Here is a 17,607-nt window from a genome sequence, read left to right on the forward strand (position 1 = left end):
AACCGATTAAGGGCTGCCACCCTTCCTGTCAGACTTTGGACGTATTTTTGTGACCGGGATGAGGGAATTTCGAGTAGTGACCTGATTTTATCGAGGTTTGCCTCTATTCCTCTGGTGTTGACTATGAAACCTAGAAATTTTCCTGACGCAACCCCGAAGGTACATTTTTGGGGATTCAGCCTCATGTCGTACTGTCTTAAAATCTTAAAGCACTCCTTCAGGTCGGTGACATGGTTATCGGCAATTTTTGACTTGACCAACATGTCGTCAACGTACACTTCCATGTTTTTCCCGATCTAATTAGCAAACATTCTGTTGACCAATCTCTGATACGTAGCTCCTGCATTCTTCAGCCCGAAGGGCATGACCTTGTAACAATAAATGTTAGTTGGGGTCATGAAGCTAGTGTGTTCCTGGTCCGCAAGATTCATGGCGATCTGGTTATAGCCTGAGTATGCACCCATAAAGGACATGAGCTCATGCCCTGCAGTGGCATCCACCAATTGGTCAATTCTCGGCAAGGGGAAGCAATCTTTGGGGCAAGCTTTATTCAGATCGAAAAAGTCGATGTAGGTCTGCCACTTCCCATTGGGTTTCGGGACCAAAATAGGATTGGCGACCCATATTGGGTATTTTTCCTTGTGAATAAAATCGCACCTTAGGAGCTGAGCTACTTCCTCTTCTAAGGCCTTAGCTCAGATCATGCCCAAGCACCTTTGTTTTTGGGACTTCGCAGGCACGTTCTTGTCCAAGTCGAGGGTGTGCACGATGACGCTTGGGCTGATCCCTATCATGTCTTCATGAGACCAAGCGAACACATCTAGATTCTCCTGTAGAAAATTCAGCAGCTCCGCCTTCCTCTTATTACACATGTTTTTCCTGATCTTCACCACCTTCGAGGGGTCTTTCCGGTCGATGCTCACCTCTTCGAGCTCTTTGATGGCCTGGAGCTCGGTTCTATCTTTGCCTATCCTGGGGTCGATACATCATTTAAGGTGACCCCCTCCCTGTTGGCTTCCTGAGGTTTTTCTATCTCAGGAGTAGGACCTACTCCCTAAGATTCCTCATCCCCGATTTGAATGGTCATCGTCTGCTTCCCGAGTCATGATTTTCCCTTCATGGAGATGCTATAGCATTCCCTGGCAGCGAGCTGATCACCTCGGACCATACATATCCCCGTAGAGGAGGGTAATTTGAGTGTGAGATGGCAGATAGAGGTTATGGCCTCAAATGCCATCAACGTAGGTCGGCCCAGAATATCGTTGTAGGCGGTGGGACAGTCGATAACCACGAATTCGAGGAGCTTAGAGACAGTTCGGGGCCCCTCTCCCAAGGTTATTACTAGCTCGATTGTTCCCATCGCTGCTGACCCTTCTCCGGAAAAACCATACAACATCATGGAGGTGGCCTTCAGCTCGGTGACAAACAATCCCATTTTCTCCAGCGTAGATCGGAACAGCAGGTTCACCGAACTCCCATTATCGACTAGTATCCTCCTAACTCTCTGGTTGGCGAGTTGGGCAGTTATGACTAGAGGATCGTTATGGGGGAACTGGACATGACTAGCATCTTCCTTGGTAAAAGTGATTGGTTGCCTCTCCAATCGCTGCTGTTTGGGTAGATGCTGCTCCGGGACGAATTCCACTCCGTTATGAGCCTTTAACTCATTGACATATCTCTTCTGGACACCTCTACTCGTGCCAGCCAAATGGGGGCCTCCGAAGGTTTTTCTGGGGCTGTTCAACAACTCCAGTTCCATTGTACGCGTTAGGCGGGTTACTGTCCCTCCAAGCTTGAGCTTGGTTAGGCGGATATTCCCACTGTCACGTACTTCGAAATGACCATCCCCTTGGTGAGTATGACTTCCATTTCTAGCCGGATCCCCCCTCTGCGAGTTGAGGCGATCTCGAAGGTCGACCCTCGAGGTGGCCCGAGGGCTTTGTGCCGAACTCAAGAGATTATGCAGGTCTCCACCGGATCTACCACTTCGGTGGCTCCCGGTCCAGTAACTCTCATTGGAAAAGCTTGGGGCCCGCTGCTGGGGGTGAGGATCTTGGACCTCCCCGCGTGTTCGGTTGCGATGGGAAGGACCAGCGGGAGGAGGATTTCTTCTGCTGCTTCCGTGTGTCGGAATGTCTCGAACTCGATGGGGGAGGAGATGGGTATCTTTCTTATCTGTAAGGCCCTGGATAACCAAGACTGTTACACTGTGTGTTTAAAATAGTGCAAGACTTGCTAATCAAGTCATTTAAACAAAATGTGAATTCAACGTCATCAACGGATTAGGAATAAAAGATTTTGGTCACAAATAGGCTATTTTTATTGAAAATGACAGTTTAATACATGGAAACTCAAAACAGGGTTTAGATGACTTAGTTACAGTAAATTTCTAGAGTTAAAAATAATTCAAGCCACTCTAATGGAAAAATATACATTTTAGGTTTCCGTCCCTGTACAATCCCTCGACCGTGGCGGCCGAGAAGCTGACAATGTACACCTCGCCCCCAGAGCTCTCCAACTCATGGTTGATTCAACCTACCCTTGCCTTTACCTGCACCACGTAGCACTCGTGAGCCAAGGCCCAGCAAGAAAGCATGATATCATAGCAAGATCAACAACGATAATCAAATATTCCACAATACATACTAGGAATTCAATAATTCATAACATTTATCCAATCAGTGATAACACTCAACGAGTTAACAATTTGTCATCCAGACAATTAGCCAATCATATCCATAACGCAATATTCACGTTCATAATCAACAAATTATCACATCCATCAAATAATATTCAGGGTCGGCGCCCTTAGTCGCACCCTCTATTTAACACACTGTCTTCGGCTCACTTGGGCCGCCCCCATTGTAATGCTCACTGACTCCGACCAGCTTAACCGAGCTCAGTGATAAATAAGCTGCCTCAGCTACCAGTGGCCGAGCCGCGCCTTTGTGCGCAAATATTGATTCCGATACCCTTAGTCCGGTTATCGCATGTACCATGGCATAATAATACCATCACATGACATGATATACAAATATAGGGAGCTCTAAGTCCCATCGTGTCCACATGGTTAATCACATTCACATAACAATGCATACAAACATAGGGAACACTTAGTCCCAATCTAGCCACATAATCAGGTGCAGCTTTCTTACCTTTAGATCCCGCTAGCTCGCTCAATTGATCCTCAAGCTTGATCCCATCTGAACCTTAGCGCGTACCTAGTCACAGCCATAGATCAGAATCACCACCAAACTTCAAATCCAAAACCTAGCCTCGGGACCAATCTCGAGCCCCCCGAGAAGCCCTAATTCCACCAAACGGGGTGGTGGTATCAAACCCCAAGCCTCTGGGCAAAAACCCTAAAGAAAAACTCAAAAACCCCTTCCTGGAGACAGGGTAGCGCTACAACGCTCTAAGGAGGGCGCTATAGCGCTACAAGCATAACCAAAACGCCCAGGAAGCCCTAGCCTAGCACTGTAGCGCCCAAAGGCTAGCGCTACAGCGCTAGTCACAGACCAGCAGCACCCTGTTTTCCCTCCTCGACCTTCCTCGAACCAAAACCCCTTGGAACCCTTCCAATCCTCAATTACACACCAAATTGAGTCTACCATCACCTATAACTCACCCCATACAACTCAATAACACAAGACCTAACCACATGCATCATCAAACTAGAAAAACAAACATTGAACCCAAGAACTGAAAGATTCAACCAGAAACTCAGATTCCTAGAACATCAAAGCCAGAACTTGTTACCTTCTATGGAGGATTTCGACCCTAAGTTATCCCTAGCATCCAACCAGCCTCAAGCCCTTCAACTCCTCAGGTTCATATCCCCTTATTCCAACCAAAAATCAACCTTAGAAACCACCATATTTAAACCCAGAAAACACACCAGGAAACCTTAAAACTTACCTCAATTGACTAGCTAAACCCTGCTAGTTCTTCAAGCTTCACCAAGGTCCTTAGCCCTAAGCTCCATCTCGAGCTTACTCTAGAATTCCAGCTCCAAAACTCACAAAGAATGGTGAAGAGATGACCCAGCCGAATGAGAGAGAGAGATAACACTAAGTGTCCTGTTTTTTCTTTCTTTCCTTCTTCTTTTCTTTTCCTTAAGCTTTTGAGTTTATCTACAACTTCCACTAAGACATAAAGGCAGATGTTACTTATCCCTTATAGTCAAATGACCATATTGCCCTCCCAATTAAACCAAGCTTTTAGATATCCTAAGGGCATTTTAGTCATTGCTCCCAATCCCCACTAACTCCTCAAGTGTCCTAAATATTTACCACTTAATTCCCATCATCTAATTAGTCACCAATTATATTTCTCAATATCAAATCATCTCCAATATATATTCTCCAAATTCCCATATACATCCCCAGGCTCACACCGAGCCAGCTATAACTCCCCGCTGTGACTTTCCCGCTAAACCGCTTGTTAGGATCGCCTCGAGCCACAAGCTGCAGACATACCCACATAATAATGTGGTCTCAACATTAGCCTACCAATATACACACAAGTACACAATTACGCTCTTAATGAGCCAAATTACCAAAATACCCTCACAGCAGAGTATATAGCCCCATGCATGCCTTTATCATCATATAGTAATATGACCCACATAATCATGCATATAATCATATAATAGCACATTAAATCAATTATGGCCCTCCCGGCCTCCTAATCAAGGTCCTAAACCTTATTAGGAAATTTGGGTCATTACATTATCGGCGATGGGGGATGCCTAACTGGTGACGCAGTCCTAGTCCCATCCAGGCGGATCAAATTAGCTCGCGGTCGCTCTACTCTACCATCTCCAGCATCCTGCGCCCAACGGTCTGACTGCAGCACGGGAGGGCTGGCTAGAGCAGGCTGTCTTCGCGAGCCTTCCCTGGATCTCCTCCGCGAGCTGCCACGAGCCCTTCTGTGAGCATTCGACGATGGAATCGAGCTAGGAGTTGAGGTTTGGACTGATCGTCTGACTTGCTGATTGGCCCTGGGAAACTCCTAAAACACAATTTCCTGGTTGTGGTGTGATGTGGGTGCAGAACTTGGGGTTGAGGTTCAGACTGATCGACTGGGCCTGGATCGATTATCCCTGTGGGACTTGTGAGTCCTACTTTTCCTCTTTTCGACGTTAACGTCAGTTGTAAGAGGGGGTAGCTGGGCCAAGACTTCTTCGATTTGCTTACTTGCTCTGGATAGCTGACTCCTCAACTGTATGATCTCCATCTCTATCGCTGTCAGGAAACCCAGGTTCAGATTTGGCGGTCGGGGCGCCGAACTCCTGATGTCGTCCTGGCCCATCAACTGCTTTCCCTATCGCTGCTGGATCTCAGGGTTTTGTTCATTGGATAGGGCAGCATGTTGGGCCTCCTGCCCATCATGTTGATCTGCCTCGTCACCATGTCTTGAACAAGTAACCACCATGATCAGGTTTTTGCGATAGCACCAATCTAAATCCTATCAATGAAAGCACCAAACTATTGCCACGGTTCTTCGCCAACAGGTAATTATACGAATAAATGGGATTGATTAGTGCTAATTGGTGAACCGTAATATGAAAATAACTATAGATGATCACTCCTTTCTTTTCAGGTGGTTCGAAGGTTAAATTCCCTCTAGTCCATTAGGCGATATTATTGATATCTCTTGACTATTTCTTACAGAGTGTTTCATTACAAAATTATGCCAACCCCTTGCACTACCCAGGGTCTCAGTATTTATAGGAAGAATATATCTGGGTTGGCAATGGGGTCATCCCGTGATCTCTTTATCCTTCACGTCATATCTATGACGCTGATGATTAATTCCTAAACTTTGCAGTGAAGTGTGGTCCAATCAATAAGTAAGGAGGGATAATGGGCCGCATGGCCCAAATCAGGCGTGGGATGCCTGAACACGCACGTTTATACTGCGTGTCCGAGAATTCAGGAATAGAATAGACACGTGATGTATGATATATGGACGTTTATATTGCGTGGTTGACTTTACAAGGGTTCAAATGTCAGATCTCTGTTGCATCATGAGCTTAATGTGGCGCCAGCTCGTGACACTCATACTTCTGCTACATGATGCCTCCGTGTAAAAGTTAACTCTCTAATCAGCTCGGGCTGGACAGAAGGAGGCCCGTAACACACAGCTCTGGGTGGATGATCTACACGTGTCAGATCGAATTAGGCCTTTTTCTAGCTCACCAATATGTGTGGATATTTAGGGCGTACAAGACTCATATTTATAGAGTTTAGAGACACCCTTTGAATTTCAAATTTCCCCAACCCCCATGGCTGTTACCAATGATAAATTGGATGTTTATGGAATTAAAAAGGAGATTTGGGAGTTATTTGTGTTGTTAGAGTCGTTCAAGAAATTGGAAAAAACTGAAATTTTGACAGCCAACCTTCCTGGCCGCGACCGTGGCTCTCTGTCACCCAGGTCGTGGCCACCAATGCTCCTGGCTGCGGCCACTGGCCAATTTCAGCACACAAATTTGTGTTATTTTTTCCAAACGGTTCCAAATCATTTCCAATTGATTTTGTAACCCCAATCACATTATTGGGGTTAAAACCAAGTCTACAACAACCATTTCACTTACGACTTTAAGAAATTCACCTCAAAATTGTGTAACAACAAATCTACACAATAATGGGCATATTTGGGAGTTACAAATTTGTAACACCAAACATGTTACATATTTGAATATTCACATATATCCAAATATTGTAACTCTCTTTTATATATTACAATATGTGACACTCTTTGTCACATTTATTTAATCTAAGACATTATATTATAAAATAATATAACATTCCCACACTAGATTAAATAGTTATCTATTGTAACACTTATTTATTCAATCAACATTATATCTTAAAATATAACATATCCCCCACTTGATTAAAAAATATCTCTCTCTTATAGAAGCCATTGCATTGGTGCATAAAGTAAAATGTTTTACAACTTGAACTTTACTATAGTGTAATTATCACAAAATTTGTTGAAATTCTGGTTGCACTAGGCATTGAATCGTCTTTCCATAATAACAAATCGGTGATAACACACACACCTTTGCAATGTTCACTTGAGACCTTTGCACCGTTAATGAACATGTGCACTTTCCATTCATGGACGTTCTTGAGAATACTCCAAATTCTCATTAGAGGCAACACCACCCCTAGGTTCATATAGGTAGAACTCACAATATTTTGTTACCAAAAATACTTATCTTCAGAAGACTGAATTCTATTAAAATACCTCTCAGTTTTAACCCTTAATTTGGTAACTCACAAGTACTCAACCTTTTAAATGAGACTGTTTTGAGTACAACTAATATTCACTTGATTGACTTGTTATTACCTATTGAACCTAATACTAGGTATATAACTAGTGTTAAGATACGTTACCATCAATTGTGAATTTTTTTAGGGAGTATAAGTCCCATCCCTCGAGATGATGTATCCACTAAATCTCTCGTTAGTGGCTTAGTGAAAAGATCTGCCAAATTTTCACTTATTCTCACATAGAATATTGAGATGACTCCTCTTTGAATCAATTCTCTTACATATCCATGGTTTAGACTAATGTGTCTAGACTTCCCATTATACACTCCGCTGTATGCTCTATCCAATGTTGCTTGGTTATCACAATGTATCAATATAGTGGATGCATTCTCATTGATTAGGGGTGTCTCCATCAAAAGATCCCTTAATCATTCGACTTCTTTGCCGGTAGCAACTAAATCTATGAACTCTGCTTCCATAGTGGAATGAGATATAAAGGTTTGTTTCTTGGAACCACATGAAATTGCACCCCCACCAAGTGTAAATAACCAACCATTGTTGGACAAGTTGTCCCCAAGATAGGATGTCCAGCTTGCATCTGTATAACCTTCTAAGATTGAAGGAAATTGAGAGTAGTGAAGGCTTAGGCCTTTGGTTTTCTTGAGATAACCTAGGACTCTCCCAATAGCCTTCTAGTGATCCACACTTGGATTATTTGTAAACCTACTAAGTTTACTTACCGCAAATGGTATATTTGGTCTAGTACATTGTGTAGCGTACATAAGACTCCCTATAGCACTTGCATACTCTAATTAAGCCACTGCTCTTCGGTCTTTCTTCTCTAGTCTTACACTATGGTCGAATGGAGTATTGGCATCTTTAACCTTAAGATGGTTAAATTTGTTCAATACTTTCTCAATATAGTGGCCTTGCCCTGAAGAAAAACCCCCACTATGTTTCTTCACTTCGATACCAATATGGTGTCAACTTCTCAAGGATCTTTCATTTTGAAGGTTGATGATAGAAACCTCTTCCTTTCTTCTATCCCTTTTGTTGACCTATGAAATTGGCCAACGGTTGTATGTACAATATATGACACCTTTTGAACGGGATGAATGTAAAACACAACATAGTACAAATATCTTAAACAAACACACAAGAATTTATAGTGGTTCAGCCCTGTTCTGATGAATTCTGATGAATAGTTATAACCTAATCCACTTAGTTTTTAGTATTGAATTACTCGATAGAAAATTACACTAATGAACATAGGTATTCACTTGTTGCTAATTTGCCAAGAGTTTCTCCTCAAAATATTCGTCAGAACCCCCTCAATGAAGCCCTGGGTCCTTTATTTATATTACCTAGGGCTGTTACATGATCAGTAATATTGGGATCGTGGTTTGGTACACAATTATTAGGTAGTGGAGATACGTGTCCACCTCCCCATGATTATGAGATTGTGATCGTGGGTCTTCTCATTGTTTCTCTGGATTGTGGTAGACAATGCACGATTGAAACCTCTGGGAAAATGCTAAGTCTAGATTGGTCTATGAGACTTAGGTGCTAGGCTCGATGACCCTTTAGAGCTTGGGTGATAGGCCCGTTGGTCTTCTGGGTGCTAGGCATGTTGATCTTCTGGGTGCTAGGCTCTCAACGAGCGTGAGTTTTATCCATTTTCGAGAGTGTAGGCTGACCACCCTATGGAGGATAGGGTGGGCTGACCACCCTGAGGGGTTATTGGGCATGCTTGGGCCGACCACCCCTAGGGTTGGGGTCAGGCCGACCACCCCTAGGGGTTAGGGCCAGGCCGACCACCCCAGAGGATTTTGGCCTGGTCGACTTCTCTATAGGTCCTGGACCTATCTTTTTTACTCATCGGTCTTTTTTTTCAATACTTCGTCGTTTTCCCCTATTTTGTGATGCCACATGCCACTTTCTTATTTGCGACATCATCCCTGGATTTTTGAGGAATAAAATTTTCCCCCAAGTTTATTGTAATGTGTTCAACATTACAGTAAACTTGATCTGGACCGAGAAACATATCGTAGCAGTACTTTAACAGGAAAGTCCCTTAGGACATTACATAGCACTCTTTTATCAACTATCAATAATTTGTTCAACACTAATTTTTCAAGGATAATTTGTAATTCCTAAAAATAACTATATTTTTCTAGGAAAATTAATTTTCTAAAATTCTAGTATATTTTTCAGGGAAATTTGAAGTCCTAAAAATATAATATATTTTTCAAGGAGTTTGAAGTCCTAAAAATACAAAATATGTTTAAAGGAATTTTAATTCCTAAAAATATAAGATATTTTTCAAGGAATTTGAATTCCTAAAAATACTAGATATTTTTCAAAGAATTTGAAATTTTAACCATACCAGATATTTTTCAAGGAAATTTGAATTCCTAAAAATATATGGTTAGTCTAAGAGGCTATAAGTAGGGCCTCACTTCTCACTTCCTTGCTCTGTGTGTCTCAGCTATAGGATTCTCCAAGCGTGCTTCCTCTAATTCTTCACCAAACTCAGATCTTTATTTGGGTAAGTATTTTCTCATAATCCTTACATCATTTAATTTAAATGTGCTTAGATTTAGAAGAAATACTTTGAATATTTGAGGAATCTTTCTGAATCTCCTTGTTTTGTTTTATTTTGATCCAAAATAATTGACTTGTTTGAATCAAGTCTATGATTTCTCTATAATTTCCTTAGCATGGACGATTTCTAGGGTTCCAAACCCTAGCATAGGTGATTTCAGGTTTGTGAAACCCTAGTCTGACGACCTCTTTGAGATTCATTAGCCTGGTGATTTCTAGGGTTCCAAACCATAGCATAGGCGATTTCCAGTGATGTAAATTCCCTCATGGGTTGACCACCCCTAGGGTTTCCATCATGGGTCGAGCACCTCCAGGGCTTCCCTTGCATTTCCCTTGCCTTATACGATTTCCAGGAATGTCAATTCCCTCATGGGCCGACCACCCCTAGGGTTTCCATCATGGGCCGAGCACCTCTAGGGCTTCCCTTGCATTTCCCTTTCCTTATGAAATTTCTAGGGATGTTAATTCCCTCATTGGCTGACCACCCCTAGGGTTTCCATCATGGGTCGAGCACCTCTAGGGCTTCCCTTGCCTTATGCGATTTCTAGGCCTAAGGTTTAGGGTTTAGGCCGACTACCCCTAACGTTTCCTTATGCTCTTGGAGATTTTCAGGTTTACACACCCATCATAGGCCGAGCACCCTAGTGTTTACCTCATGGGCCGACCACCACACCCTCGGGCGACTTCCAGGGATCTAGGGTGGTTGGCCCAAGCATAATCCGACCACCTGGGACCCTAAAATTTTATTTTTCTCTTCCTTTACTAATTTCTTTGGGGTCTTCCTTGTACTGTACAATTTATTGGAGACTTGAACTTTAGTCCTCTGGCATTTTCCTAAGGTTTGCATCCCTGGGATGGTCGACCTAAGGTGGTAGGTTGACCATCTATGCCTCAACTTTCATGTTTTCTAATCTTAGGGACTTATGGTTGTCCGCACAGACGTAGTTCCACTACCCCGACCCCCTTCAAGACTTCGATCAATTTTTCCAAATCTAGGGGAGTCCTATGGTGGTCGGCCTGAGCTTAGTCTCACTGGGCCGACCCCCTATATAGGTTTTTCCCTTGATTTCTTCATGTTTGCTCCTTAGTTCATGGATATGCCCCTAGCTATTGGCTTTATTATGTTCACTTACTAACTTTACTCTTTATTTTTCCTTTGTTGCAGATGTTCAGCTCCTCTTCGTCAGACCAGTTAGTAAGCGAGCGTACTCCCCAGGAGTTCTTGGAAAGGGTGAAAAGGATTTCCCTCGCTCTGCTTTATATTTGATCAGTGAGGAAGACTTCTTGAAAAGGTATACGAGAGTAAAACAGACAACTCGACAACCTTCCAAAGATGATCCTCATATTGCCAGGCACACCACTCAAGGCTCTTCGTGTGGCTCTTCTCAGATCTCTTCTCATCATAGTATGCCCCGCGGCTCTCAAGGTACATATCAGCAAAGTCATTCTTCTCAGTGGGGTATGTCAGGTCAGCGAGACTCACTGCCATGCCCTTTGCACTGCGATACCAGTTAGGTTCCCCATCACACTTCTTCTCAGCGAGAACATATTGAGGGCTCTCATCGTCATGCTAATCATCCTCAGGAGCGTTCCATTCACATATTTCAGTCTATGGTGGTTCGCCCTCCTTCCAAGAGCAAGATAGTCTCGCCAGCTGCGCAGCAGAAGAAGAGACGACAAAAATAATTCCAGTGAGATCATATGGAAACCAGTTGAGAAGCCTCACCCTGCTGATTACGAGGTGTGTGGTTCAAGGGGGCGACCTATGACATGACCGAAGAGAAGGTATAGAACTTAAGGAAGATCGATGACCTCTCTGGCGCGTCTATTACTATCCCTGGTCCAAATGATAGAGCTGAGGACCCCCCTTTGGGTATCTGCGCTTGGACACGTTCTGCCATCAAGTCACGCGCCCTACTTCCTCTTCATTCGTACTTTCGTAGCGTTGCAGATTATTTTTGTATCAGTCCTTCCCAACTGGCTCCCAATGCAATCTTGGTGTTATCTGCATTGTACATTATCTATCGCTGCAGAAAATGGGCTGCTCCAGTGCCTCACGAGATCCACTACTTATTTGACTTGAAGATGAACCCTTCCCAACAAAACTCAGGGTATTTCCATTTCCACCATTATATGAGCAAGGGTACCAACACCTTCTTGGAAGAGATCTATGGAAATAGCAAGGCGTTTAGATATGCCGACAACTATTTCTTCACTAAGGACGTAGAGGCCAACTACTCCAAGTATAAGCACGTTGGGCCTTTTTATAGACCGCTCCCGACCCAGGATATGGCAGTTAGGGCCAAGGCATTGATTGCCATGACCCTTGAGGAGAAGAATTGTAGAGTCCCAGAATGTTTACTTAGCTAGCTAGATAGTAGTAGTTAGTATTAGTTTATAGTGTGATAGTTACCGTGGATTTTGGTTCAAGTTAGGACTTAGTTGGAAACTCGTAGAAACACCTATTGATTTTATAAGTTTAACCTATAGTTTAAGAATATTAATTACAACATAAGGTTTGATTAATATAACCGATTATAAAGATGTCATTTATTATACTATAAGGTTTAGATAGAACTAATAAGATCATGACACTTTTCATGTGCATGTTTATTAAGGATTTAATTATTTTGATGAATAATTTAATTAAAAAGAAAGATCTAGAAGCTCTAGAACCTTCCAGCAGCTTTAAGATCGTATTATGACTCAGTCAAAGTTGTTTATCCAATTCAAGTTAAGCTGATAAAGTGCAATTACGTGTTTAATATTTCAACGTATGCTGATATATTGCAGCTATAGGGGCGATATATCGCCACACGGGAGATACGAAAAACACGTCAAATTCGCACAAACGAAACCACGAGCACTCATGACATAGGGCCAGGCGATATATCGCCTAGGGTGGGTGATATATCGGCCCTAGGACCACATTTTCAAACACTGTAGAAACTGAGCTTGATTAATCCCTTAACCTCTTGACTTGCCTCTGAACGTTTTTGACTGAGTCTTAAGCACCTCTTGAACGAATATTCAAATTTTTTTTAATTAATATTCATTATTTTATTCAAGCTAAAAGGAGATATTTTCACTCCTTGAACTCTATAAATATGACCTATACCAAGCCATTTTTCTCATTCTTCAAGCTGTGTTCGGAGCCTTCAAGCTGCTAGAGTTACTATAGAGTGATACACTTAGGTTTGGGATAAAAGCTTTATCATCTTAAGCTTTATAAACACTTGGGAAGTGATATATAGTGTGTTTTCAATATCGAGGTGTAGATCGTTTCTAATACATCCAAAGGTATTCCTATTCTTAAGTTCATTTCTATATGGTTCTTTAGTTTTCTTTACTCAAATCCTAACTCGTTGTTTTTTATTCTTGGTTAGGTATTTAAGTTCCTTGAACTTAAGGTTTCTTTTCGGTAAGCTTCTTCTTGGTGGTTTAGTTTTCTTCTTTATCATCTCTTTTCTTTAGAAATACTCACCATTCTTATTGTTGGTTTTAGGAGTGTTCCAAATCTCGTCCTTGTTCTTAAATATCCCTGTGTTGGTAAGGAAAATAGGATAGATTTTATGTGCTTTTATGTTTTGATATGTTTATGTATGATATGTTTTTAGTACTTGAGTATATGTTTTGTTTAGATAACAAGCATATAATTTTTTAGCCAACAAGCATATAATTTGTTTAGATAACAAACATATAACTTGTTTAGATAACAAGTCCCAATAATATATTCCTTGGGCATATGATTTGTTTAGATAAAGAGCCCCATACATTTATATGTCTTGTTTAGATAACTAGCCCCATAAATTTATGGGCATATGATTGCCTAGCTAGCAAGCCCCAAGAAGTATGATGGCCATTGTAATAGTTGTTTTTATTTGTAGTCATATGTTTCATAGAATATGTTTATAGTATAGTTTTATGCTTATATGTGTTAGTAGATTTTCCTTGCTGAGAATTAGGCTCACTCCTTTATTTTTTTTTATGTGATGTAGGAAAATAGATATGGTGGTGGAAGGATTCTTGGTAGCTTGGCTTGTGTATTAAGGATGAAGGGATTCGATGGACTGCGTGACGATTCGAGGACGACGTTATTTTTATTTAGTCTCTTTAGATTATGTTTTTATGTATTTTCCACATTTAGTTTTGTAAACAACTTCATTTAATTTAAAGTTATGTTTTATTTTAAAACAATGGGATCTCATACTGCTTATTTATGTATTTCAATATTTACTTTGGAGTTTTTAATAAAGTTATGAATATTCCTTATGTATGTTTTCTAAAAAATAGTGGTTATGTCTAATAGTTTTAATGGTCCAAGATCTTAGAAATAGTTGGGTCATTACAAGAATGTCAAGACCCTCGTTACTTCAGAGAACCTTAGGAAGGCCGTACTGTTTCCTCCTACTATAGCTGATGTTTCGAATGACGATGGTCTCGAGCCCATGAACGCCATAGACTCCCCGGGACCTATTCATGTCGAGGAGGTACCCTCTTTTCCTGTGCTAGCTGGACAGGAGGATGATGAGGTGGCTGCATCTATTGCGTATTCATCCCTTGCTTTGGATAACTTTGATGAGATTACGTTCGAGCCCGAATCTCATTCAGAAGGTTCGACACTTTATCACCATTATTTTATGATTCATCTGTGCTTAATATCCTTCTAACATTTGATCTTCTTTTGCAGGTTCAGACATGTTCGGTTTTGTTCATACCCAGCAGAGGTCGACTCCCACCAAGGCCAGTCCTTTTGTCTGAGAGGCTGAAAGGGCCAAGGTCAAGGATGAGTCGGTAATGGAGGTTCCTCCCGAGGTGCCTCCTTCGACTCCTTTGGCGTCTAGTCCTGTCACAGCGGTAGAGCCATCTTTGCCTACACCAGTTCCTCCCAGCTTCACTGATGCGGGTGCCTCCTGTTCTGTGCCTGCTCCCATATCTGAACCACACCAATCTGCTATATGGAACCTAGGTGCAATCATGAACCGAGCGTCTCATTTGGAGCAGAAGATAACGACTTTTAATGGGATTAAGAACGAGGAATTGAGCACCATCCTAACGAAGTCACTCCTTGACATTCAGAGTGTGAGACCTTTACAATTCTCCTCTTGTCTCCTTAGCTTGTGTGCTGATGTTTATCTAACACTTGTATGTTTTTTACAGACATTGATGTTGGTCTCTCATGTCTGTGATAGGTCTGTAGAGTATACCTCTACGCTCTCCAACCTTCGTTCTGAGCTTGAAGCTATTTGGTAGGACGTGTTGGACCTTAGGCGTGTTGTTGGCTCTAGGGATGCTGACATTACTTTGAAGGATGGAGAGATCAACACCCTTCGCAGTTCCGTGGAGCTCAAATAGCAAGAAGTGACCGAGTTAACTCTTTGGATAACCCAGATGGAGGGGAAACTTGCCGATAAGCTCCAACAGTCTGAAGCTGAGAAAGAGAAGCTAATTGCTGAGATGGACCAAGTGCGAAAGGATGCTCTTTTCAAGAAGGAGCAAGAGGTCATGGCCGCCCGAGACAAGGCTTGAGAGTAGTATTCAGAGACAACTTTCTCTTGCTTCTACTTGATTTGGAAGTCCATCAAAGATCTAAACTTGGATTTCCTTCCGAAGAAGAGGTGAGTGAAAGAGCTTTAGGAAAAGTCTGGCTCGTGAGGCTACCGAGGCTCAGGGTGGTATTTTAGATGATACTCGTCCCTTTAGTCTTCTCTTGGTCTTTGTACGCCCTGGTTTTCACGTGGGCTGATTAGCAAGCCGAGTTGCTGACTAATCGTAGTTATCTCATGAACTCCCCTAAGACCGGAGCTTCTGTCGTTAGCTCGAGGAAGCCCAAAGGGCTCGCCTCCATTGTCCAAGACTGGAGCAGGCCTCCTGAAGGCCGAAGGTCGGGTCCAGTATGCAGCTCGTGTTACGAGCTGGATATGGAGCTATGACCCCTTGAGAAGTAAACACACGCAAGGTAAACGTGCATATATCAGGCATCACGTGTCTGATATCCCCCTGACTTCTCGGACACCCAGCAGGAACGTGCGTGTTCAGACACCCACGACTGGGTTGGGCCATGCGGCCCATTACTTCCTTATCTATTGATTCGACCACACTTATGTGTTAGGTTTAGGAATTAATCATGAATGTCACAGAATTGATACGACAAGTAAGAAGGTCACAGGATGACCTCCCTACCAACTTCCAGGTGCCTTCTCCTATAAATATGGAGACCTTGGGAGTTGATAGGGGTTGGAAAAATAATCTCTTGTAAGAAATACTTTGTAACCAAATACTCAGTATAGATCAATAATATTGACTAGTGGAGTAGAAGGATTTTAACCTTCGAACCACTTAAAAACCGTGTCTTGAGTCACCCCTTTTGTCCTCTAAGATCATATATCTATTTCGGTTCACATTTAGCACTAATCCTTTTCTCTCCTTCTCTTAATTACCTGTTGGCGAAGAACCGCGTCAACAGTTTGGTGCTTTCGTTGAGAGCCATTTCGATTAGTGCTGCTGCAAACATCCAACTATGGTGACTACTCGGTCCAGGCATGGTAACGAGACAGAACAACATGATGGGCAGGAGGCTCATCATACCACCATCCCTGATGAACAAGTTCCTGAAGTCCAGCAGCAGCCAGGAAAACAGCCGGCGGGCCAAGACGATACTGGTAGTTCGACGCCTCGACCGCCTAATCCGAACCCTTGTTATTATACTGCGGTGGAGATGGAGAACGCTCAACTGAGGAGCTAGTTAGAAACGACCAGCCAGCAAATCAAGGATATCTTGGCCCGACTACCCCCTCTCATAACCGACGTTAACGTTGGAGAGAGGCAAGGTGAGGCTCCTAAGTCTCGCTAGGGTAACCGGTCCAGGCACAGCCGGTCGGATAGACTTCCAGCAGCCAACTCCACCCCTTCATCACACCATCGAGATGCAAACTTTGGAGAAATGCCTAGGACCAAACAACAACAATACATCTGTTCGGTTAGGACGTCAACTCCTAGCTCTCAGCCGTCCTCGAGGACGCCCAGAGGAAACCGAGGAAATTCCCGAAGAAGATCCGGGGAGGGCTCTCGACGTCAGCTCATCCCTGACGACCGTCCGGTGCCTCGTCCAGATCGTCCGGCGCGGGACCAGTAGGTTGGCAGGGCCGAAAGGCCCCTACCAAACTTGATCCGTCCAGACGGAACTAGGATTGCCTCCCCCGTCAGGCATCCTCCATCTCCGATCAGATATCCATCTCCACCTCGGCCCGTCCAGGACATCCCAGCCTATGGGAGTAGGAGAAACCTGCCATCAACTAGACCTTCCCGGCGTAGCAGGGCGCTAGGGGAAAGCTCAGGTCGTCACCGCCAAAGGCGGACTCCAAGCCTATCCAGCAGGAGCCACTGGACCGGCAGTCGCCGGAGTGATCTCTCTTGAGGAGACCTACGTCAACGGTTAAGCTCAGCGCAAAGTCACCAGAGCACCCAGGGAGGTGACCTGCGAGATCGCCTCAACTCTCACAGAGAAGACCGAGCTGGAAGTGGGGGCCAGGCTCGCTCAGGGGGGGTCCTGTCCGAAATACGCAACGGAGGGAATGTCCCAAATAACCTATCTCAAGATAGGAGGGGCAATAACCCACCAAATGTGTACAATGGATCTGGAGCTGTTGAACAGCCCCGGAATAACTAAGGACATCAGGACCAAACCCTCGATCGCCTGACCCAGATGGAGGAGCTA

This window comes from Humulus lupulus, chromosome 2 (assembly GCF_963169125.1).
Source record: "Humulus lupulus chromosome 2, drHumLupu1.1, whole genome shotgun sequence".
In the NCBI taxonomy this organism is placed as follows: domain Eukaryota; kingdom Viridiplantae; phylum Streptophyta; class Magnoliopsida; order Rosales; family Cannabaceae; genus Humulus; species Humulus lupulus.